At 38.1% G+C, this 25,857-nt stretch overlaps 1 long non-coding RNA gene across 1 annotated transcript; it reads right to left on the reverse strand.

Moving 5' to 3' along the window:
• Positions 1–1,555: 1,555 nt before the first annotated feature.
• LOC141359250 (uncharacterized) lies at positions 1,556–25,583 on the reverse strand. The gene is made up of 3 exons (XR_012365671.1): positions 24,978–25,583; positions 24,691–24,763; positions 1,556–2,306 (listed from the first exon to the last, which is right to left on the reverse strand). It is a non-coding gene; the product is annotated as an uncharacterized lncRNA (long non-coding RNA).
• Positions 25,584–25,857: the final 274 nt, after the last annotated feature.

Consider the following 25,857-nt stretch of genomic DNA (forward strand, 5'->3'; position numbering starts at 1 on the left):
ACATGTAGACCTTTTAAGACTGTTTGTCTGATTGTTTGTTTGTTTTTGTTTGCTGTTAAAATTAAATAAATAAAGCATTAAATAAAGAGGTTTTAACACTAAAAAGTATTTCATTTTATTTCTCAACACAGTAGATAATAGGCTTTATGCCCAGCTGCACTTTCCTGAACTTCGGCCGGCTTCTTGTTTCCTGTCTGCCATTGTTGGACGGGCTGATTAATCCAGGTGTGCCTGACCTCAGTAGTCACAACAACAATAATCAGACACACCTGGATTAATCAGTTTGTCCGGTGGTGGCGGGCGGGGGGCGGTGAGCTGGCTGGGGTTCATAGTGCAGCTGGGCATAAAGCCTATTCAAGTAACTGATCACCCACTTTAATCCCATTGTTTAAACATAAGGGGCATTAATAACAACTATCATAGGGGTGGATTCATATTAAAACTTATTTGCAGTTTCTATCTTAAAAAACTAAAAAGTTACACATTATCTTTTCAGATCCCAATTTATCACTGAAATCCTATTGAATCACTATAGGGACAACCAACCCCATACCCTGTGAAAACCAACCCCGTGATGGGGTTGGTTGTCACATTGTGTCAGAGTGTCTTTGATGGTTAATTACTTCCTGTTACAATATAATCGAAAAGTAAAAAGTATACACATTTAAAGCCAAGACTCCAAAGTTTCATATCATGTAGGAATTACTGCTGAAAGATTTTTTGAAGTTGAGAAATTCATGCATGAGTAAAAATTGTGACAACCAACCCCGGTCTCCCCTATTTGCTTTTTAAACAAACGCTGAAAAAACTCAATCACAATTAAATCACTTTGGATAAAAGTGTCTGCCATATAAACAAATGTCATGTAGATGTAAAAAAAATGGCAATCTCTTTCTGAGTTGGTCTTTGCTTTCCTTAAAGATTAAAAAGTTCAAATTAACTTTATTCAAAAACTTTAATGAATTTTAATGTGACGGAGAAACTGTTTGTGTGTTCAGGTGTGTTTGGTGATGAAGTGAAGTCAGTGTCAGTGATGGAGGGAGATTCTGTTACTCTACACACTGATATTACTGAAGCACAAAGAGATGATCTGATAACGTGGAGATTTGGACCTCAAAGCATTACCATAGCTAAAATCAAAAGAGGTAAAGTCTCAATAAATAATGAAGATCTTGATGAGAGATTCAGAGACAGACTGCAGGTGAATAATCAGACTGGAGATCTCATCATCACAAACATCACAACTCAACACACTGGACTTTATCAAGTAACCATCAGCAGCACAAGAGAGATCTCATATAGATTCAATGTTACTGTCTATAGTGAGTAAAGATTTATGTTTGTCTTTTCTATTATATATTTAATATATAAAACTGATAAGTTTAAGTGATTACGATGGTTGTTGTATAACTTTTGTGATCTCATGACATCAGTATTACTGTATCACTGCGTCTGTCTGTTGTTTTTCAATCATTTTGCTTCTGATGAACTACACTTCTGTGTTTAATAATATGATTATTAATATCTTTACATTGTTCTTGCTGTGTGCTTTAATAAATCATTGTCAGCTATACGTAAAACCATATAATAAAATTAATAATGTCTGTGAAGTTGCTCTGTGTCGTGCTTAACATCGCTTATTTGTTTTATATTTACTGTAATCCTTAATACCTTCTTAGATCTTATTGCTTTAGTTGATATATTAACTATCATACAGTAATTACTTTCAATAGTGTCTCTTGCTTTATATTGATAATAAACTCTTTTGATTTTTGTTTCTGTTCTTAAATGTTTTCCAGCTCGTCTGCCCATTCCTGTAATCACCACACAAAACTCTTCATCATCAAGCTCAAGCTGTGTGTTGTTGTGTTCAGTGTTGAATGTGACAGATGTGAGTCTGTCCTGGTATAAAGGAAACAGTTTATTGTCCAGCATCAGTGTGTCTGATCTCAACAACAACATCTCTCTTCATCTGAAGTGTCTGGATGATTCTTACAGCTGTGTGGTGAACAATCCCATCAGTAATCAATCTCAACATCTCAATACTGATCTCTGTCAGCCGTGTTCAGGTGAGTCACAGGTGATGTTTGTGTTTATTTACTGAGCTGATCTGAGAACAGACTGCCAGATCACTTATCTGAGGTCAGTCAACAGATTCAGTAACAGAAATGATATTGACTGATCTGAGATCAGATTCAGTTACAGTAATGTCTGTTATTATTTATTACAGATCTCACCTTCATTCTGATCTGTTGTATTGCTGTTGGATGTCTGATGATTGTAGCTTCAGTTTTGATCTTCTGGATCTACAGGAAACACAGAAACACACAGCAACAGGGTAAATATCAACTAGTATTAATATAGCTGTACAATAATATCTACATTACTATAACAAATAATGTCATAATATAATACACTTTTATTGACACCTTTTTGTGAAAAAAGATCAAGTTGATTATTTTATTCAAATGTGTTTATTATTGTTCCTGAAACAGTTCAAAACAGAGAAACAGAAATCACTTATGCAGATCCAACATTCTGTAAAAGAGCAGCAGATAAACTGGTAAGATCAGTCATGACTGTTTACATGATTACCTGGAATCTCACTGATTTATTTTTATCATTTATTATTTTATCGAGATCTGAAAACAGTGTTCACATCATCCAACCGAACTCTGACGTGAAATCGACCCGGGTGCACATCAAAAGTGCTAATGTGATACCCCCCTTAAATATTACTTTAAATGTAAGAAAAGGTTATATACAGTAATTTCCAAAAGTATATAAAATATATCAATATAGTACAGTGTTGCCAACTTGGCGACTTTGTCGCTAGATTTAGCGATTTTTCAGGCCCCTTCAGCGACTTATTTTTTAAAAAGCGACTAGCGACAAATCTAGCGACTTTTCTGGTGTTGTTGGAGACTTTTGGAGACTTTGTGACTTGAAAGCACGTATCATTCACTCTTCTCAATGAGCAGCTACTGCTGCTTCCGTGGGCTCCACCCCCAGCACTCACAGGTGGCCTAGTCCTCGCGCAGGCGAGCAGATCTCTCCGAGTCCCAGCTGCAGTCAGGACAGGAGATGTTGTACATCTTTCCGCGTCCAGACGGCATAATCGTGCATGCGGGAAGCCGGAGCTGCCTGATCCCGCGATGGCTTACATGGCAAGATGTAAATAAATGGTCTTTTAAAGGAACACGCCCACATTTTGGGAATTTAGCTTATTCACCGTATCCCCCAGAGTTAGATAAGTCCATACATACCTCTCTCATCTCCGTGCGTGCTGTAACTCTGTCTGACGCAGCCCCCGTTAGCTTAGCTTAGCACAAAGACTGAAAGTGAATGGCTCCAGCTAGTATACTGCTCCCAATAAGTGACAAAATAACGCGATCATTTTCCTATTTATGTGTTGTGATTTGTATAGTCAAACCGCGCACAAACAACAAGGTGATATGAGACACAGCGATCCCCCAACAGTATACACACTGAGAACTACACTCTCTGAAGACGAAGCACTGCCGCATGGGCGGAGCGATCCGCTCGCAGCACACGAGAAGCCCCTGGTGAGGTGCAGAGAGTTCGGTCAGAGTTGTGCAAATCACTCCGCCCATGCGGCAGTGCCTCGCCCTCAGAGAACACAGCTCTCAGCATGCACACTGCCAAAAGATCGCTGTGTCTCACATCACCCTGCCATCTGTACACGGTTTGACCACACAAATCACAACACATAAATAGGAAAATGATCGCGTTATTTTGTCACTTATTGGGAGCAGTATACTAGCTGGAGCCATGCATTTCCAGTCTTTGTGCTAAGCTAGCGGGGGCTGCGTCAGACAGAGTTACAGCACGCACGGAGATGAGAGAGGTATGTATGGACTTATCTAACTCTGGGGGATACGGTGAATAAGCTAAATTCCCAAAATGTGGGCGTGTTCCTTTAAGAAAACATTCCAACATTATTTTGCTTTTTTAGATTTTACTATTTATAGGTACGTATTTAGGTGAGGGCTGGGCGATATGACCAAAAAATTATCAAGAAAATGTTTTCCATATCAGTCGATATCAATTATTTTTTAAATAAAAACAAATATTTATTCCTGTCAAATTTAAAAGCAGACTTTGCTCCTGAATAAAAATTGTAAAAACCAGACCGTTAATAATGGTTTCAAACTACTTTTTATTCAGAACATGACAAATACAAATACTAAAATCTTGTTTGCGTGTGTGCACGCACAAGGCGGACGCTGAAAGAAAGCACAGTATACTGTGCCTTTTTTGTCTGCAGTGTTCCAGGCTTTGACAAACCCGGTTTGCGCATCGAATATTACACAAAAGGAAAATGTTTCCGTGCATTTGGATTCGGTGATTCCGTCCGGGTTATCCGCATCGCGAAAATCATAGGGCTCTACTAATAAATTAATAAAAAATTATATCGACCAGCAATAGGTGAAATTATCAATTTAACTTCATTCTGTGAACTGGAAAATAAAAAACTGGACAAACTGGACAAAATAACAAAAAAGAATAGCAATTTTTTTACAGACATTTAATACTGCAGAGAATACAAAGTTCAGAGTTCGTATTCTGCAGAGTTCATATTCATTTTTAAGCAGTGCAAGTTATGTTTTACATGTATTTAAAATAATTGAATTTTTTTTAATTAATGTGTGATGATTTTAGGGAATTTAAAACCTATAGATGGTTTCATCTAGCCTGGTCCAACCAGACTCTCGTACATTCATTTAATTTGTACAGAGAGTCTGGCCACGCTCCATTGCAAAGCGTTACTTACGTTAAGGAGGGTCCTCTGTTAAAGTTTAAAACTATTGGATCTGCCCAGAGTCACTCAGGATCTGCCATTGACGATCGCTAACGTGTGGTCGTGACGTATATCATGCGCCGAAACCGGCCAGAAACAAGTCCGAATAATCAGACCAACAAAACTTAACAAACATTGTTCTTTCTCCGGCTTTAACTTCTGTATATTCGGCAGTTTTGCAACAACGGACCGAATAGCTTTTCTCATGTCTTTCTCCGCTGCCATTACTGAACTACAACTCAAACTGACACACGACCTCAACGTCATCGTTCTTAGCCACCCACATCTGTTCGCTGATTGGACCTGCAGATTTTTGCAGGAGAAAACGAAACTCTACAGAGCAGTCCCAGATGTAGTGCTGAAGTGAAATGAAAATTAAGCGGAGGCACGTAGGAGGGGGGAGCCAGGCTAGGTTTCATCGGACACAAGCATGTTGCTTCAGTTATGCACCTGCTACGCAAAAGTTTTATGTAGCCATGTGTTTAAAATCTACTGTTGGGTCTACGCAGCCTCACATGAAGTCAACCACACCTTAACAACACATCTCACTCTGAACCACAATAAGACGCGGAGTCATTAGACATTGCAGAAATGAGATATGAAGAGAGCGGCAGAACTTATAAATTAACACTAACATTACATATAAATTTATAGGCATAAGAAAGGTATAAGAATAGACGCATCAGATGCCCAGGTCAGGAAAACTAATTTACTAGCAGGGAAAATATTTACTAGCTGCTGACCTAAAATCAGCATAGGGAATCTCTATACCTAATTTAAAGACTATTTAAAGATTTTGATGAGATGTTGTACCTTTTGTTGTCAGTTGGGTTTTGGGGAATCTAATGGCTATAGAATTACTCAAGGGGATTGTATGTTTCATTGGTTCCTTACATTCTTAAAGTTTGATCATTTGTGCACAAAGACAAGTGCAACAAATGCATATAGAGTTAAGTTTATTTATTATCAAAGTATTTGTCAGTAATACAGTCGTTTGGCAAAAATGTGAATTATTGCTTTGCAGACTAATGATGCACCCCTTAATTTTCTGCTTGTGCTCCTAAAAAATTCAGTCAGGTGCTACAGTGAAATTTGTTCTGGAGGCCTGCAATGACTAGACCTTCAAAAAAAAAGAAATTTGGTAGGGGCACTTCACATGTGGTCACCCTAAGGCACTACATTGTTTAATCTGGGCCTGACATCGTGTCATGCTCTCAGTCTTTCACATTGCTGATGTGTGACTTTATATCATTTCTGAGATTTGCTTTTGTGGAATTCAACAAATATTAGATTGAAATGACTACCATACATGTAGAAATGAAGATTAAAGGCAAAACTTGAGAGGTCTCTCCAGTTGTATGACCTACGTGACACTGAGTTTGAGGCACAGTGTATTTGTGCTGATAAAGTTTAAGAGTCACATACAGTAGGAAACTCGCTGGACAAAGTTTACTGTGACAAAAATAATCAGTGTGAAACAACAGGCCAGATATCTGAGAAGATTAAAAGCGATAAAAACCACTGCGATGCAAAAGCTGTCAGCCACAAACACAAGATGCTTCGGTGCATCAGACAACAACATCTTAAATGAAATAAGACATCAAACAGAAATATGGGAAACATTTTGATTTAAATCATTCAACCGTTCTGAAGTCTGATCTGTCCTAAAGTTCAGAGTTTATAACTGATGATTAGGCAGGGCTCTACAGTGCGAGTATTTCACTCGCATATGCGCCCAAAATAGTTATGTGCAAACTTGTAAAATAATTCAGGAGCACAGTGTGCGAGTGACGGGCTGTTCCCAATACACTAAACAACAGCGAAGCATAACATTAATTTGACATGGAAAGCATGCAAGAGGACAGGGTCGCAATTACAGTTAGTTGATGCGCGTGCATCTGTTTCATACAGCATGAGATGCAGAGTGCGAGTCACGTGACTGGCGCGAGCAGCTGGGTCACGTGTTTATTAGAGATGCACCGAAATGAAAATTCTTGGCCGAAACCGAAAAAGATGAAACCAAGGCCGAAAAACCGAAACACCGAAATAATTATTATGCTAATTATTTGTACAAATGCATTTATGACTATCACTGTGTACTAACTTTACTAGGGGTGTGTGACGGATCACAAAACTCACGGTTCGGATCACATTGCAGTTTTTGAGGCACGGATTGAATTATTTATCAGATCAGCAAAAAGGGGATGGGGAAAATCTAATAACAAATAAAGAAATTGCAAACATTTATAAAAAAGAACAAAGTTGCACATTAATAAGGGCTAACATTAGCATTATGAGTCATAACACTGTCTTTGTATTATTTTTAGAGCTACAGAAGTGATTTTCTCTTTGTCTTGGGTTGTTTGATTAACATTAATGACACAGACTTAAGTAGGTTAATTGAGGTTACTGTCTTTTTAAATAAGCAGAGACTGGTTTATGACTGTAATCTATACATACACTTAAGACATAAACAAATGTTTTTCTTATAAAAAGAATACTGCGGAGATAATTTTGTTTATATGTGTCCTGTCAATAATAGAAAGATTTTATGTTCGCCTGTTTGCGTCCCACTCGTGTGTGCACTATTGAGGGCACTTAAAGGCGCAAAAGAGGATGTTTTTCGCCGACCGAGAATCCAAAAACGGTTACTGAGTTTTTTAAATGAGCGCATGCGTAAGAACAGCCTCCCGCCTTCACAGCTCATTTCTAGGGAACGCCTTCCAAAACTCGGGCATGAACGAGTGTTTGTTTGCCACAGGCATATGCTGTGTCGCGTCAGTGAATTCATTATGTGAAATGATATGATAATAAACACATAAGATGTTAAAATGTTAGATCAGTCGACGGTAATTCACTCCCATTTCAACTAGCATGTAGCAGACTGGTCACTGCCTTACAACTACAGTACAAGAACAACGTCAATATACCTGAATAACAGTACAACAATAATTATTCCACAAAGAAAGAATAATCACTGTTACCTGTTGAGAAGATTTTTTGCAAACTGCGCGTCTGTCTTGACACCTCTCTGTTCCTTCATTGCTCTCCAGCGTTTAAATGTTTCTCCATTAACGACTCTGGTTACATTAAGTTACGTTCTTCTGACAATTTTCTCCTATTCCCAGCGGCTTTAAAAAAGTCTCAAGTTTCTTTTGCGTACTACTTCGGGTTTTTTCTCTTCCATGGTGCAAATTCGAGGAGGAGAGCAGGATCGACAATGAAAACAAACCGAAACTTAAGACGGAGTTTCATGCGCTATGCACATGCGTCGCCTGTGTAAAGATACTGGAGCGCGCACGTCTCTCACAAGGATCGTAATGGCAGTGATTGACAAGCCAGAGGGCCAATGATGATTGCGATGACCGCAAGAGTAATTGGCTGATGTTTTTAAGGCCTTATCTTGTGCACAGATGACGTATATTAATATTATTACTTTCAGTGCACCTAATAAATAGTATTTTATCATTTAGTAAAGACAGTTTCAAGTAATATTGCAAAAATGTATAAAACAAACATCCTCTTTTCCATCTTTAAACGCGCGTGCACACAGAGACCGAGGGCAAATACCAAAAAGCCCAGCCTAAAAATGTTACGTTGTTTTTCATTGCTTTATTCGGCAAATGTATATGGACTACAGTATGAGACACATTTGCGCGGCTCTCTCTTAAGTTTACAAGAGTTCTAATTTTTGAGTCTAGACTGGACACACTCAACCGCATGTGCCTCTGTGCGTACAGACAACTGCTCACTTAAGCGCCTTTTTGCGGTTAAATACATCCACACCCCATACATGTTGCTTCAGACAAGTATGTGCAGGTCGCGGTTTCTGTTCACGTCATCACAACATTTCGGCCGTATTGTTTCGGAAATTTTCGGTGGCCGAATATTTGGTGCATCCCTAGTGTTTATATTCGCGCTTTGGTCCGCAATGCGAGGTATGTATTAATTCGTCTAGGTTGAGGTATGACATAGTTTAATATGGCAAAAGGGTAGACTATTCCTTTAAATATAGAATAAAGCTTACTCGGGCATCTTACAATGCACTTATGTTATTATGCAGTTTTAAAATACAACATACAAACATGTCTGGATGTAGAAAAAAAGCATACTTACAAAATACATGTTTGTAGAAAAAGCCTATTGTACAATGCACTGATTTTGTTGTTATGCAGTTTCAAAATACAACATGAGTATGTTTAAATGTATATGTAGTCATCATCACTGATATATCTCTGGCCCCTCATTTGAAATGCTTTTCATGAACTGGCCCCCATGACAAACAAATTGAATAGCCCTGCTGTAGACACTCAACACACAATCATATTCATCAATAGTAAAGAAATGAAATGATATTAGGCTATCAGTGCTGCTGTTGCTCTCTACTATCGCTTATTTTAAAAATGAGCTTATCACAAAAATTCACAAAATTCACGATTTGGATCACATTACGATTTTTGAGGCATGGATCGGATCATTTTTCAGATCAGCAAAAAAGGCGTGGGAAAAATCTAATAACAAATAAAGAAATTACAAACATGTATAAACAAAAACAAAGATGCACATTAAGGTCTGAAATTAGCATTAAGTACAAAAATAAAATAAATAATAACACTGTCTTTACTGTATAAATTAAATATAATTATTATTTTTAGAGCTACAGAAGTGATTTTCTCTTTGTCTTTGGTTGTTTGATTAACATTAATGACACAGACTTAAGTAGGTTAATTGAGGTTACTGTCTCTTTAAGATTAAATAAGCACAGACTGGTTTCTGACTCCATTCTAAACATACAGTTATGTTCAAAATAATAGCAGTGCCACATCAGTAGCATGATAAACCACTGTTATTTGTAGTAGTAATATTTCTGCATTGGAAATGATTTACTTACAGATGTAGTAGCGTAATAGAAAAACAATAGACCCATTTTTAATGATATCCACACTACTTGTTATGAGTAATAGACTAATTTATTGAAAGTGGTGTGATCAAAATAATAGCATTGTGAAGTTTAATTAGAAAATGTGTTAATTATGTGAACAAACAGCTCCTTTTTGTAATTTATTAAGAAAGAGGGGAAGAAAATGTTTTCCCCGTTGTTATAAAATATATCTGTTGCTGATTTCTAAGTAAAATGGACCATTCCAAACATTGCTCATAGGAACAATTTGATTTAAAATTTGATTTGAGAAGGTAAAACGTATGAAGAAATGCAGCAAAGTTTAGGATGCTCAGCCAAAATTATCTCAAATGCTATAAAATGGCAACAAAAACCCAAAGCACATAGAAGAAAACAAGCAATACTTTTAAAACAGATGGAAGAATAGTCAGGAAGGCAAAGATTCAGCCATTCATCACCTCTAGAGAGATCAAAGATGATCTAAAATGATCTGTAAGTATCTGTAAGTGACAGTCAGAAGACATCTGATTGAAGCTAAGCTGTTTGCAAAAAGCCCCTGTAAAGCACCATTGTTTAAATAAAGACATGTGCAGAATCACCGCAACTGGCCCTAATGGGCCTGATGAGAGAAAATTGTTTATATCAGGTTTAGTGGTTATCGACAGAACCTCAGATGACCCTTGGGTACTGAATTCAAACCACAGTGGACTTTAAAAACAGGTAAACATGGTGGTGCAAAAATCATGGTATTGGGGTGTTTTTCAGACTAGCGTGTTGGGCCTAATTATCAAGGGAACATGGATCAGTTTGAATACATCAGAATAGTTGAACAGATTATGGTGCACTTTGCAGAAGAGGAAATGCCCCTAAAATGGGTGTTTCAACATGACAACAACCTAAAACACACAAGCAAGATGGCAAAATCTTGGTTCCAGACAAAAAGGATTGAGGTTGTGGAGAGGCCAGCTCAATCTCTTGATCTCTAACCCATTGAAAACTTGTGGGGTGACACTAAAAATGCAGTTAAAACTTAAAAAACTGTGGATCCTGGGTTGAAATATCTGTTTCTAGGTGCAAGAAGTTGGTTGACTTGATTTGACATCGAGCAGTTATCAACAAAAATGGTTATGCAACTAAATATTAATAATTCAATAGTTTGAAGCAAAGTTAAATCTTAAGAAATTTCTTCAGTTTTAAGTGTTTAAAAAGAAAAATGTGGACACTGCTATTTGTTTTTGAACAGCTTAATTCATTGTCTTTGCTTCCCTTTAAGAACAAGACAGACTTGTAAACTGTGTTAATGCTTTGATTCGGAATTGAATGTTTAATGTTTTCAATACATTTGAAATAAGAAAATAAACTCTGTTTATAAGATTTTTGCACTTTAATCACTTTTATTGGTACACTGCTATTATTTTGAACAGAACTATATACTTAAGACATAAACAACAGAACAGAAAGATTTTTTGTTCGCTTGCTTTTTGAAACGCATCTCTCCATGTGTGCACTATTGAGTTAAACCCCCGCGCACGCACAGACGGAGGATGAATTCCAAACAGCACAGCATAAACAGTCGACATAAAAACGTTATGTTGTTTTTCAGTGCTCTGTTCACCAAGTGTAAGTTAATGGACTACAATATGAGACACAGTACGCAACTCTTACTTAAGTTTACACATCAAAAGTTCTTGGCATCTTGAAGGGCAAAGTGATGATCACGTCTAGCTGAAGCTGGACCAGACACATTCAACCGCATGTAGTGTACAGAAAGCTGGATTTCACCTGGATTTGCTAATTAGCACAGGTGACCTCCTGCGGAAAAACTGTGCTAATTAGCAAATCCAGGTGATTGGAACAAAATACTGGGGAGGACTTTTACTCATGGCACATGGATTTTCCACCTCTGACTACAGTCAACCATAAATGTAGCTGCAATTTCTTGTGGATCTTATATTACATGCAGGATGCTTAAAACATTAAATCATATATTCATAAACATTTGTTTCATAAAACATCATGACTAAAAACCCTTTTTAAGCTACAAAACTTTAAACAGCATAAATATCAGCATAAATATATCCAAAGCATCCACGGCATAGCGCCATCTCCAGGCAGAGGAGCAGATTCAGAGTAGGGCTGTCAATCTTCCTCTATTATCCCATTCGAATTTCATTCATTATTTTTTTTTATATTCGATTATTTAATGCTCAAATTTGACTTATTAATATTTACTATACCTATCTACACACCAGGGGCGTAGCCAGTAATGGGCCAGGGCGGCACTGGCCCGCCCACATTACTACCTGGCCCGCCCAGCCAGGCACGTTTGATCAAAATACATTTTTAGTTTATTTTTATTATTGAAATGTATTTAAGAAAATATATTAATAAACCTGATTTATTGTCGACTGGCGTGTGTGTTTAATGTGCTTTCTGAATAAAATGGAATGGTTGAAGACTCCGGAACGTAATTGGTTGCTTGGTTGCTATGGTGGTTCCGATAGGTAGTCTCTGTGGGGGTCGGCGGGCTCCGGCAGCTTTTAGCCAGCTAACTTTGTTAACTGCTTTTTATCCGATAAAATTGCCACAATAATGTCTAAGCAAGTTTCTTTAATGTGCTATTTTAAAAAAGCAAGAGTTGAGGAAGAAAATACGCCACTGCCTCCATCTACCGAGTCCATCCAGGCCAATTCTTCTGACTCGTTAACCCACAAGAAGGCATGTCAGGCGCTGGTGGCGCCGGTTGCCGCTTGCTCTCTGGCGGCAGTGTCCGGTCAGACTGACGCAGGTTTACCCGCCGATCTAACTGCAATCGACGAATCACCTTCACAACCCAATTTGAAGGTATTCCCCTGCACTGTCAAGAATGGAAAATCAAGAAGCTTCTCATCAAAGTGGTATGGACAATTTTCTTGGTTGGAGTACAATGTAATTAAGGACGCGATTTTCTGTAAAATGTACAGACATTTTCCCAGCGGTGCTGACAGCCCATTTGCGAGAGAGGGGTTTGTGGACTGGAAGCACATAAGACAGGCATGTGAAAAACACCAGGCGAGCAAGCCCCACTCCGTTTCACTGGATAAGTTTCAAGGCAACAGGGCCAACCAAACTGCAGGCCGGGGAAATGTGTTAAATCAAATGAACCGTGATGCTATGGACTTTTCATTTATTGAAAGGAATCGGGACCATCTAAAAGTCGTTTTAGACATTGTGCTGTTTTGTGCCAAGCAGGACATCCCCCTACGTGGACACAGGGAAAGCGAAGAGGCTCTCAATAAAGGAAATTTTATAGAACTGTTCAAGTTCATGTGCAAATATGATCCACAGATCCGAAATCGTCTAGAGCAGCTGCCCAGAAACGGAACTTTAATGAGCCCAGATATACAAAATGAGCTGCTGGAGTCCGCAGCCTCCTTGCTGTTGCGTAAAATTAAAGCAGAAGTGTGTGAAACACCGGGAACCTATTATGCTCTTATGGCAGATGAATATAAGGATGAGTCAAAGCGTGAACTGGTTGCTGTTTGTGTGAGATACATTCACGGAGGGAAAATAAAAGAACGTGCAATCGGGTTCATGGACACAAGTGACATGAGCGCTAGTGGTATTTCAGAAAAGATACTACAGGTGATTGAACCACTGCAACTTGACCCATCTCTGTGCGTTGGCTTCAGTTTCGATGGAGCCTCTGTTATGTCAGGAAACAAGGGAGGTGTGCATGTGATTTTGAAACGAACCTTTCCTAAAGCATTGTATGTCCACTGCAATTCTCACCGACTGAATCTGGTACTCTGTGCAGCATCAAAGGTGTCGGGGCACGTCAACACATTTTTTGATATACTGAACAATATTCACAGTTTCATGACAGGCAGCAGCAGACATGCAAAATTTGTGGCAGCGCAAAGGGAGCTTCATCCAGGACGACCGTGCTTGGAACTCGAGCGATCCACAGACACGCGCTGGAGTTCCAAATCCGGGGCAGTGACTAAAGTACTGACGTTACTCGACGTAATATTAGAAGTGCTTGCTGAGTATGCTGAAAGCAGCGGTCAATCGAAGGTTGAGGCGCAGTCCCTGCTGCAACAAATACAAACAAAAAAGTTTTTATTTTTACTCGTCACATTTGGAAAATTATTTCAGACGAGCGATTTTGCCACACGGGGGTTACAAAGCCCAACATTGTCAGTCTCTGAGTGCATTGACCTTATTGAGGGACTAAAAGAGAGCTTTGCTCGGTTTAGAGACAATTCAGGGTGTGATTTTGAGCAAGTAATGAAGTTAACAGAAGAGTTAATGCAGAAAAATGAAATCACAAGCTGGGACATCACAGCTGGGACCAGAGTGAGAAAGCTCCCGGCAAGGCTCGCAGGATCAGTGGTCACAACTAGTTTGGGGAAAGCAACAAGTGTAAGAAATGATGATGACCTAAGACACATATGGAACGACATCCTTGACAGACAGCTGACAGAGCTGGACATTCGTTTCCAAGAGGATCAGTATGGAATAATGAGGGCAGCAGCAGCTTTTCTCCCACAGTCGAAGACTTTTGCAGAGAAGGATTCTCTGCGGGCCCCGTGTGATCACTTTCATATATTGGTTGAGGATGCTGAACTAACAGTATTCATTGAGCAACTGCGTCAGAAAGTAGCCAATGGCCTGGCATTTCCATCCCTCATGGAAGTATTGGACATTTGTGCTCCTGACATATTTCCAAACCTCATCAAACTACTTCAAGTCATCATCACCCTTCCCATGACATCTTGTAGTGTTGAGAGACTGTTCTCCACTGCAGGTAGGATAAAAACGGACCTCAGAGCATCCATGAGTACTACCCGCCTCAACAACCTGTGCCTTTTGTCCTTTGAAAAAGAACTCTGTGACTCTTTGGACTATGATGAGATCATTTCTATTTTCAACACTAAACCCAGGCGATTGCGTCTTGTTCTGTAGAGTGAAAACAAAGGTAGGCCTGTTGTTTAACTAATTTCCTTAATTTTTTGCGAATTTGTGTGCGTTGTGTATAGCTGTATGCCTTATAGGCTACATTGTTTAATTTAAATGAGTTCTATTTTTCTATATTTTTTGCACAAAAGCTTAATTTCCACCAGGCTGATTGCACTGTACATGGTTGATTTAACATAAATTAGGCAGTGTGTTGTTATTTATTTCAAACTGTGCTCTGCTGAGAGTTTTCATTATTATTTAAGTTTCTTTTACTTTTAACCTAATTTATTTTCAGGTGAACTGTTTTTGCACTGCTGACTAACCTGAATAAGACAGGTTATTGTCTATGCTGGCCTGGTTTGTCCAGCCTTTATTGAGCGCTTTTGGTTGAACATGATGTTTTGACATTGTTTTATTATTGCCTTTGTCTATGCTGGCCTGGTTTGTCCAGCCTTTATTGAGCTCTGTTGGTTGAACATGTAGACATTGTTTTAGTATTGCCTTCGCTGAAAAGTAAAGGTGTTACTATTTTTGCAATTTGTCTGTTCTTTTTTTCTACTAAAAGGTTTAATTATTATTTAAGTCATTTTATCCTAAGATAAACTATAGGCCCACCCACTTTTGCCCCCGCCCACCCAAAATACAATTTCTGCCTACGCCCCTGCTACACACGTTGTAAAAACGGGCTTATACATTGCCAATGCCTATGAGCTCGTATAGTTGACTTGTTTTAAATTATGTCCACTAGAAGACATTGCAGTATTACTAATAAACATGTCATTATTTAATAACAGGTGATAGCTTTCTTGCTAATTAATGATTAAGCTTAGACACAAAATTAACAAAGTTGTCAACTTTTATGAACAATTTCATTATCAACGCAGTTCTCTTTGTTCACGTATGAGGGCAGCGTAGATCGCATCATTAGTTATACTTACACACAGCACACACATCCCCTGGCTTCCAATTTCATATTCTTTTTTCATTTAAACACACCTTAGAGGAAGTGTGATCTTGAACAAGTATTTTGTCACTGGTCGAAAAGACAAACTTATCCAAACAAATTAGCATTAAAGACATTCCCAAAACGGTCGCCCATAGCACTGAGAGCGGTTTTCTCCTGACACTGTCCTCTTCACCTTGGCTGCTCCGTTCTCGTCTTCCTCATAACCTTCCTCCGCAATCGCTATCAGCTCCGCTTTCTCTTTCTCACGTACCTCCTGCTGCTGGTCTTGTTTCAAATGAATTAGCCGATGGAAATGCGGGTCGAGGTAGCTAGCGGTATTTAACAGCATAAATGTGTTAAATAGTGAACACATAAAAAAAAAATTTTTTTAAATCCCATTCGAATAGTAGTTTTAACATTCGATTAGTATTATTTTTTTTAATATTCGAATTATATTCAATTACTGAAATTCGTTTCAACAGCCCTAATTCAGAGACAGGCTGCTCTATCTATCTATCTATCTATCTATCTATCTATCTATCTATCTATCTATCTATCTATCTATAAACTGATATCAGATTGTTTACAACCTAACACATTGTGCTTAGTCCTATTTAATGCATACACAACAGTCTTACTCTAAAAATAGATTAATAATAATTTGATGAATTGATCTGATGTTTGTATGTTGTGTGTTTATGTGTACAGAGATCTGCAGTAGAGGATGACGTGGTGTATGCAGGAGTCAAGAGACGATAAACAAATTCTCTGTGATTCTCAGATCAACATTCAGCTGTGTGATCATCTACAGTCTCTGTTATAACTTCAGATTTTGACTGTTTGTGAGTTTAAACTTTTTTTCTTTGTGAATTATATGACATGAAGTGATTATTAAATGTGAGATGTCTGCTTACTCTCTCAACTTAAGATCTGTTACTTCTCCATCACATTTGCAAGCATAATACACACCATCAACAGTCAAAAGCACGCGAATTTCACCATGTTTAAAATAATGTTAATAGCAGTTTAAAGAAAGACAAAACTGCACAACATCACAAACACTGTGATCAAAATATGTAAGGAATAATTGACGACGGGTCATTGAATTATAAGAAAATAATGCACACCAAGGTGGTAATGCGGCACGACGCGAAGCCGTTACACCGCAGGTGTGCATTATTTTCAAATAATTCAAAGGACCGGAGTCAATCATTCCGCTTATACCACGGTTACCACAAACATTGCTCTGGTGCCTATTTTTAAGACATTTGAAAAATTAGGTGTGCGGTTTACAGAAAAATAATCAACACCCATAGAACATTTCTCAGCCAATCAGAATGCAGCATTCAACAGACCCGTGGTATAAAAATTAATCACTGTGGATACAACCAACGTATTTCTTTTTAAAACACAAACTGTCTTTTTATTTTTGTCACTATATACATCTGACACATTAACACGTTCAAGTGGAAAGAAATGTGGTTTTGTTGTACTGGTGGACGTGAGATATGTGTTTGTGTTAAACTATTAGTGGTGAATGTGTATATGTGTGTGACTGTTAGAGGTGTAAACAGTGTGCTTCTGTGAATCCTGTGTGGCTTTTTTTGCTGCCGTGCTAATATTGTTTACTCTGCACAAAGCAGCTTTATTGAAATATTGAATTCACCAATGCTAATGTTAAAGGGCGTTTTGCAGGTAAAATTTTTCAACGAATTTGTGCAATTTGCTTGTTGATAATAAACATTTAAACTGTTATCCATTGTATTTTATGTTGTTGGGTATCACAAAACCCGAAAAAGTATGAAAAAGTACAGCAATTTGCAATGATTCTCCTTTCCCTCACAACGCACTGTATGACGTCACGCTGGGGAGAGAATTGACCAAAGCCGCCTTGAGAGCATTGAGAATGACTATAGAAAGACGAGTAAAGTACAGTTCTGATAGCACATACATACATACATACATACATACATACATACATACATACATACATACATACATACATACATACATACATACATACATAACATACATACATAACATACATACATAACATACATAACATACATACATACATACATACATACATACATACATACATACATACATACATAGATAAGATAGATAAGATAGATAGATAAGATAGATAGATAAGATAGATAGACAGACAGACAGATGGATAGGCTAGTATAGAGAGATAGGCAGACAGCCAGATAGCATAAGGTTAGCATATCTTCGTGTAGAAAGTAAACAAACAATTAACATACAGTACTCGTGCATGCTGGCTTGAGGGGGTCCATGATCCTGCCTGAAATGGGTGTAACTTTATGCGATCTTCAGCACAAACGGTTTTGGCAGCATGTCTCTAATCCTGGAAGGTGAGTAAAGCACGTCACGTCTGTTCGCGGGGACCAGCGACCCAAACGCACTCACTTTCTTACAGCCAGTAGCGGAATTGCAATCGAGAGAGTCGGGACTTTCCCGGGCCGATCTGATAATAGTTATACATTTCGAGTTATATTAGCAACACCGTCTGGCGGCGTGATGTGCGCCGGTTCCCGCAGCCCGCTGGTCAAACTGTGCAGGCAGCCTCTCTGCTCAATAAAGTATTTAAAAGTGCTCAACCTGTTCGGCAGGTCCAAACATGTACAGGATTTATAAAAATACGGTGATCAATGAGCGGTTCCTCCTCAAATGGCTTAGCCTGTCGTGATGTAAAAAGCCGCCGAACGACTGTTTATTACAGTATGTATGCGGTCGGATCCGAGTATGCTGCAGCTGCTGACTGCTGCTGCATATAAAATGATCGTGTGATTCGTTATAATCGCATAAACAATATAACAAAGCATCCTTTTATTTCACAAAACAATATATTTGAGATATTATTTGATAGACTAGTAAGTGTGGATTAAGGATGTTTAAAAATCTCTAGCCTGGTGGTCAGGACATGAATGGATCAAATCAGCAGATTTGCGAAGTTTTATTTATCTCCACATATATCATAAATAATAATTAGCAAGGTAACTTTGCAGTATAACACATTATATATTTCCTACGATGTACATATGATTTCCAAATTATATACGTAAGTATTAAACAGCAATAAATGTCTCATCTATCTCTATGGCTCTGGCTGAGTCTTTCTCCACTTCTCCCCAACGTGACGTCATCGCAGAATTGCGTTAAAAAAACCGTTAATACCAAAAACGTAAAAAAAGTGGTCTTTAAGACCATTTTTGAGACATTTTAAAAATTATACACATATCTTGAGTGATTTATGTACCCATTAATCGACAGTGGTGGTTAACCTGCAACATACACTTTAAACAAATAAATGATTGCTTTAAATCAAACCGTACTGTTAAGTATTATTGCATTCAAAGACTAATACATGACATTTCACATAAAAATTGGTAGAGCAGTGGTCGGGAACCCATAGCCGCGAGCCACAAGTGGCAGTTTGACAAAAATCTTGCGGCTCTCCAAATGTCTCTTTATTCACCAACATATGTGACCCTGAACCACAAATAAGGGTGAGATGCAGTGCTGTAGTGCAGAGTTCATGCAGGTATATAAAGTATACCCACTTCTTTATTTGATGGCATGGGGTATACCCATTTCTTCTTCAAAAAATGGGGCCATAAATTTAGAGTACACCCACTTCTTCATGCACAACACTGCAACTACAACACTGGTAAGATGTTTACATCATCTAAAAACCTGAATAAATAAACTTTCCATTGTTGTTTGGTTTGTTAGGATAGGACATTATTTGGCAACATTATTTAAAAATATTTTAGGGAGAAAAATCTAAATATTGAGGAAATTGCCTTTAAAGTTGTCCACATGAAGTCCTTAACAACACATATTACTAATAATAAATAAATTTGTTAATTTATGGTAGGGAATATATTCATGTAACATGATCTTTACTTAATATCCCAATGATTTTTCGATAAAATCTATAATTTTGACCCATACAATGTTTTCTTATATACTCGTGAGACTTGTGAGTTTGTGGTTCAGTGTCACATATGAGGAGCTCAGATGCTAAAGCTGCTAAATACCACCTTTGTCAAAAATAAGACAATGACACTAAACGAATGCTTTTGACATGTATTATCAAATATTTTCCCTTACAAAAAAAATCTGAAAGGTGGAGTGTGCATGGAGCTATAATGTAAACTGCATACCCACTTTTGCACCACAGAAACATTGTATACTTCCAACTATTCATAAAACTACCCGGTTTTTGACACGTTCACACCCCAAGGAACTGGAAATAGTTTTAGTACCATGGTCGCTATTTTTGGGAAATAACTTAGCTAGGGTCTAACAAGCACAACTTGAACTGACTGTAATGTAAGTGTATGTTTATTGGCCAAGCATGCCATACAAAACACTAGCAGCAACATGTTTTTAAAAGCCTTGTACATACAAAGTTTATACTCCACAAACATGTTACAAGACATACAGAAGTTCTTCTTGTCAGCTTTAATCATGCTTTCATATCAAACAAATAATAGCTTTACTGGATGTTTTGTCCGGCTTTAGCAAGAAATAGCAGAAGTTTCTCAGAAAACTATTCTTGATATCATGATCTCGCACGTCATGATCTCACACCTCATTATCTTGCATCTTGCCATGTCTTGTGCTATTTCTAAGAAGAACACATCCTCTTTTATCTAAGTGACTAATTCAAATAATCACAAGAATAATTTTAAGGAACAAATGCAAATGATTTACTAAAAGTTGCAATATTTCTAGCATCACTGGTTGTTAATAGAAATGACAGGGGTGCTATCAAGGCATTTTTAAACTGACCACTATTGGCTTTATTATGCCCCTCCTTTATTTTACGTAAACTGTCATGCGAGTGGAAGTTGTGGCTAAAAACACAGCAAAAACATCTGCAGGAAATGCTTGTTATGTCTACAATGTGAATAACAGCTTTATTCAATACTGCCGATTTATAACTCAAAACTACACACACTGACAGTGTTGTACTGAAATTCAACTCCCTGTAAGATTTTGATTCCACTACTTCTGATTGGTTCATACACTAGGGAAGCTGCTACTTGATTGGACCCTGTCTGTAAAGCCCGCCCCAAAACCTAAAACTTATCACAACCATAGTAGGAAGAAATGGCAGTGAAAGGTTATACTAAATTATGCATACTTTATGCACGACTACATTATGCACATTACTTTGTGTTTACAATGAAATTTCCAAGAATAAGTGCAGTTGAAGTACTCAGATGATGCATTAATTTAACCGAAAACAATGAAGTGTGAAACACAGGGCACTTCATGTAGTCAACAAGGTCACAATTTTGCTTACGTGATGGAAAAAGAGAAGGGGCCTATCAGACCAAAGAGCAAAGATTACCAGCGAAGACTAGTGATGTCTATAGTATACAAGCTTACTGTATTAATGCACAGACTTGTTAGACAATAGTCTAAAATGAAATCCCAATAAGATACATTTAATACATTTATATAAACTAGATACATTTAGTTTCTTATTTTGAAAAAAAAAACCGAAGGGAAAAGGATTAAATTCAGGCGATATTTTTTCTTAATGCATATACAATATACACTGATCAGCCATTGCATTATAACCACCTGCCTAATATTGTGTAGGTCCACCAAAACAGCTATCAGAACCAACATTCACTTTTTAGCAATGTCAGCTACAGTACCTCGTCTGTTGGATGGGACCACACGGGCCAGCCTTCATTCCACACGTGCATCAATGACCTTTGGCTGCCTATGACCCTGTCGCCGGTTCACCGCTTTACCTTCTTTGGACCACTTTTGATAGGTACTGACCACTGCAGACCGGGAACACCCCACAAGAGCTGCAATTTTGGAGATGCTCTAACCCATTCATCTAGCCATCACAATTTGGCCTGTCAAAGTCACTCAGATCCTTACGCTTGCTCATTTTTCCAGCTTTTCCTGCATTTTTCCTGATACGTGTCCTCAAAGTTTATTTGTTAGAAGCATGAAAAGTGGTGAACCGGCGACAGGGTCATGTGTGGCCAAGGCTCATTGATGCACATGTGGAGTGAAGGCTGGCCTGTGTGGTCCGATCCAAAAGATGAGGTACTGTAGCTGACATTGCAGAAAAGTGAATGCTGATTATGATAGAAAGGTCTAGTGGAGTCCATGCCTCGATGGGTCAGGGCTGTTTGGGTGGCAAAAGAGGGACCTACAAAATATTAGGCAGGTGGTCATAATGTTATGGCTGATCGGTGTATATGCAAGCATATTCATGAATATCAGTCATGTGACCTTTTACGTCATCCAGTCTTTTTCCAGCATACTGCCGTCATTTTGAGTACCTACCAAGTATCAGTAGGCTACTGACAAGCATTAGCTAGCTTGCTACGATTTACGTATTTCTTATCTTTTACTGTCTATGATTCGTATGGATACAGAAATGGCTACGAAAGACAACATTTCGCACCTCAACTTTCATGAAAAGAAACGCTACTTTTAAAACATATCATCATTAGAATGTGATCCCTACTCGATCCCTGATGCGCTCTTCCAGCCGCTGGACGCTGCTACCGAACTACCACTATTTTTACAACAGTAAGAAGGTACGACACCACATGAAACTTTGCTCAAAGTATCACCTGGATCTCTACACATGAACGCAAGCATTGAGAACATTGTTTGTGTACACAGAGTTTACTAAAAAGAAAGGTTTGGAACAACTGCTTGTTTTGGTGTCCGCTCGTCATCTTTGCCAGACATAAAGAATCGATCTCCGTATGCAAATTAATGAATCTTATTGTTTTTCACTTGCGACAAAACAACTAATTATCTGTGCATTTATATGGAACTATGCTTTGGAGCTATCCATCTTTACGCTCCTCCCTCCTTACGTCGCATTCAAAAATCGATACATCTTGACTGGCAAGATGGCGGCGAGCAGACACCAAAACAGACAAAGTCAGTTGTTCAAAACCTTCTTTTTAGGAAACTCTGTGGACACAAACAATGTTCTCAATGCTCGAGTTCATGTGTAGAGACAGGTGATACTTTGAGCAAAGTATCATGTTGTGTCGAGATGTAAATAACACCTGACCATACAGAAAACAAGATATTGCATGCTGTTACAGGGCTCTCAAGTCACTCACTTCGGTCTTTTGTCACGCATTCCCGCCACACATTGTATTTCTCATGCAGAAAAACTATTCATCATTTATTTAATATGCTGCAGTGCCCAAAATGTACCGGGCAGAATTCAAGCCCGTCTCCCCTGGAGTTCTAGTCGAGCCGGCCACTTATCTGCCAATCAAAAAAAAAGAAAAAGATTCTATTGGGGTAGGGGTGTGTTTGTTTGGGTGATTTCAAATATCAACATTGGCTTTCAAACATCGTGGACTCCGGCTTTAATGCAACAACCAATGAAAAAAGCATATCTTGAAATTGTTCACCATCATCCTCTTTCACCCACAAAAGAAAACCACTGGAGCTCCGAGCATTACTTTGAGCACACAGTAAGTCATGATCTCCAGTTTTAATGTTACAACAAATTTACAACATCTTTGACACAAACAATGGCAACTTGACTGCTGTTAGAGAATGTTTCCCAGATAATCAGAATCAGTAATCCCAGACATGCACAGGGGTCTCATTTATAAAACTGTGCGTAGGATCCTTACTAAAAATCTACGTACGCATAAAAGCCAAAAATGGCATACACCAAAAAATATTAAGACTTATAAAACAATGCCATGATCCCAGATCACCTGCAAGTGTGCGTAGATCAATCATCCTCAAATCCCACCCTGCAAGCCCATTCTCCCGTCAAGTTTTTTTTTTATAGATCACAACCATTGCGTGGGAACAGACATACGCAAGTTTTCAGACCCATTTTGTGCGTACACACACTTTATAAATGAGATCCCAGAACAAGTAGGCTAGGCCTATATTTTCGTTATCACACGATGACTGATATTTTGTCACATCAAAGGGACACTTCCCCCATTTGCATTAAGCTTTGTATGGAGTCCGTCTGCTGCAGAGAATTTCAAAGGTGCCAGTTTCTTCTGGATGAAATTTTTACATCAGATGATGATGAACCACCCAAGCTTTGCACCACATATGGGAAGCGGCGTTCTGGATACATATTTCAGAATACCAAAGATCAACTGGAAAGCCTGCAGGGACAAACGGACATCTGACCATAAAGTATGTGTTTCTATTTTCTGGATTAGTGGGAGTGGCTTACAGAGCTTTGCATTGTGGGAGTTGTTGTCTTCCATACAAATGTGCCCTAAAGTCACTTTCTGTCTTTTCTCGGGCAAATAGGCACCAAATTTTAATGTTTCCATGGGTGAACATCCCTTTAAACATCTCTCTCTCTCCAAATAGGCTTAATAGTTTTATAAGCACTAAATACATAAAAGTGTATTGAATCGTCAATGTTATAGGTCACTTTTAAAATCATGTCATATTTTATATCATGGCCATGGATGCATTAAACATTGCATCTGTTTTTCAAAGATGTCAGGTAAAAGGCAACCAAGCACCCTCTCATTCGCCAATAGAAGGAAAGCCCCATAAAACAACACCCCCATTGTTGTGTTTGGGTGGGGAGTTGGAGATGTCATGCTTGCCTGTCTTCAAAACATGAAAGCCCTGCTGTTAAGATGAACCCTCAATATTCAATCTATAGTGTTGACTAGAGAGTCATCTAGTGTACACTACAGGAATTCACCTCTTAATGATCAAAGTTGACTTTGGTCAATATTTTTTAAGTTTATATATCACTTATATTATATAGAAATACTTAAAATATTATAAAATTATACATCTCTAGTAAATATTAAAAAACAAATATTTTTAAATAATATTAAAATATAAAATATTACACATATTTACCTCGAGTAGAGTTACTACTGAAATATATTTTAATGTTTATGGACTGGCCCTCTTTAAATTATATTGTAAACATCACAGTGTAACTCGTATTTGTTCGTTCGTGTTAAAGGGTTAAACTGATGATACTTGGGAAAAGGTCAAAGGTGATACCTAAAGTGACCAAAGAAAAACCCCTCTTACCTTTATACTGATGGCGACTACAGACAAAAACTGACGAAGACTGGTGAAGATATCTGATCTCTGAAAGCTTCACCTGAGGAAGATTAAACTTTTATTACAACTTTGATCAATAACATCAACTACTGATGAACAAATCAATCTTTCTGAAGCAATAAAACTTTAAAACGTAGCGGGTTTATGTTTTTAATTCAACATATCTGACAAAATAAATATGTTTGTTGATTTCTTGTTAAATGTATACGTTACAGTCAGTCTCATAGCAGCTCTTTTTATGATTAATGTCTTACTTTGTTTCTTTAAGCTGAACCGTAACTTCGTCTGACTATTGACTCAAGTTTACTTTAATTTCAACAGATACTCGTTTGTTTTCCTCGGTTTTACCTCAGTACTTTCCTCGACTAATGAAGCCATGCTGCAGGAATAGGATGTTGCGCTGACTAAGGGGGGCGAGCAGCGCATGCGCATGATTTCGCGGTTGTGGCTCGTAGGGATACAGCTACGGCCAAAATCTCGCCGGAAGAGCGCTCTTTTTATCCTAACCCTAACTCCAAACCTACCACTTCGCAGGAATACGGCCGCAGATGTATTTCATTTAGCCCGAACCGCTATGTTTTTTTTTATTCTACCCCCATAGCTAACCTTGAACGCAAAATCTCGCGAGATTTAGGCCGTAGCTGTATCTCATCTAGCCAGAACCCGCACGCACCTGTAGGTTCATAATTCGCGGAGACGCGTCTGCTTGTTAAACACATTTGATATTGATAAGTTTCTCAAATTGAACTACATCCACAACATATTAACACATGAGCGCGTTTTAAAACGTTAAAACAGAGTTTAAAGAGACGTGTAATGTTTACGTACACAAGCATGGCCTACATATATCAGTGGTAGAGCGCTATCTTGTGTCCACAGCAGATATTCACCACTACAAGAACAGCAGAAAACTATGCAGAATAAATAAATGTTAACAGAAGAGCAAACGAAGAAAGTTATTATTTACTAATAGTAAATAAGTTAAATAATTCAGACTAAACTTCTCATCTAATTTCATAATTTATTGAAATAAAGATCATTCAGGAGGACATGTTGCTTTGTTACATCCTTTAATTAATTAATTAATTAAATATTATCTTAATTATAATAATCATAAATACATTTATCTGGATC

The sequence above is a fragment of the Misgurnus anguillicaudatus genome, chromosome 23 (assembly GCF_027580225.2).
Source record: "Misgurnus anguillicaudatus chromosome 23, ASM2758022v2, whole genome shotgun sequence".
In the NCBI taxonomy this organism is placed as follows: Eukaryota; Metazoa; Chordata; class Actinopteri; order Cypriniformes; family Cobitidae; genus Misgurnus; species Misgurnus anguillicaudatus.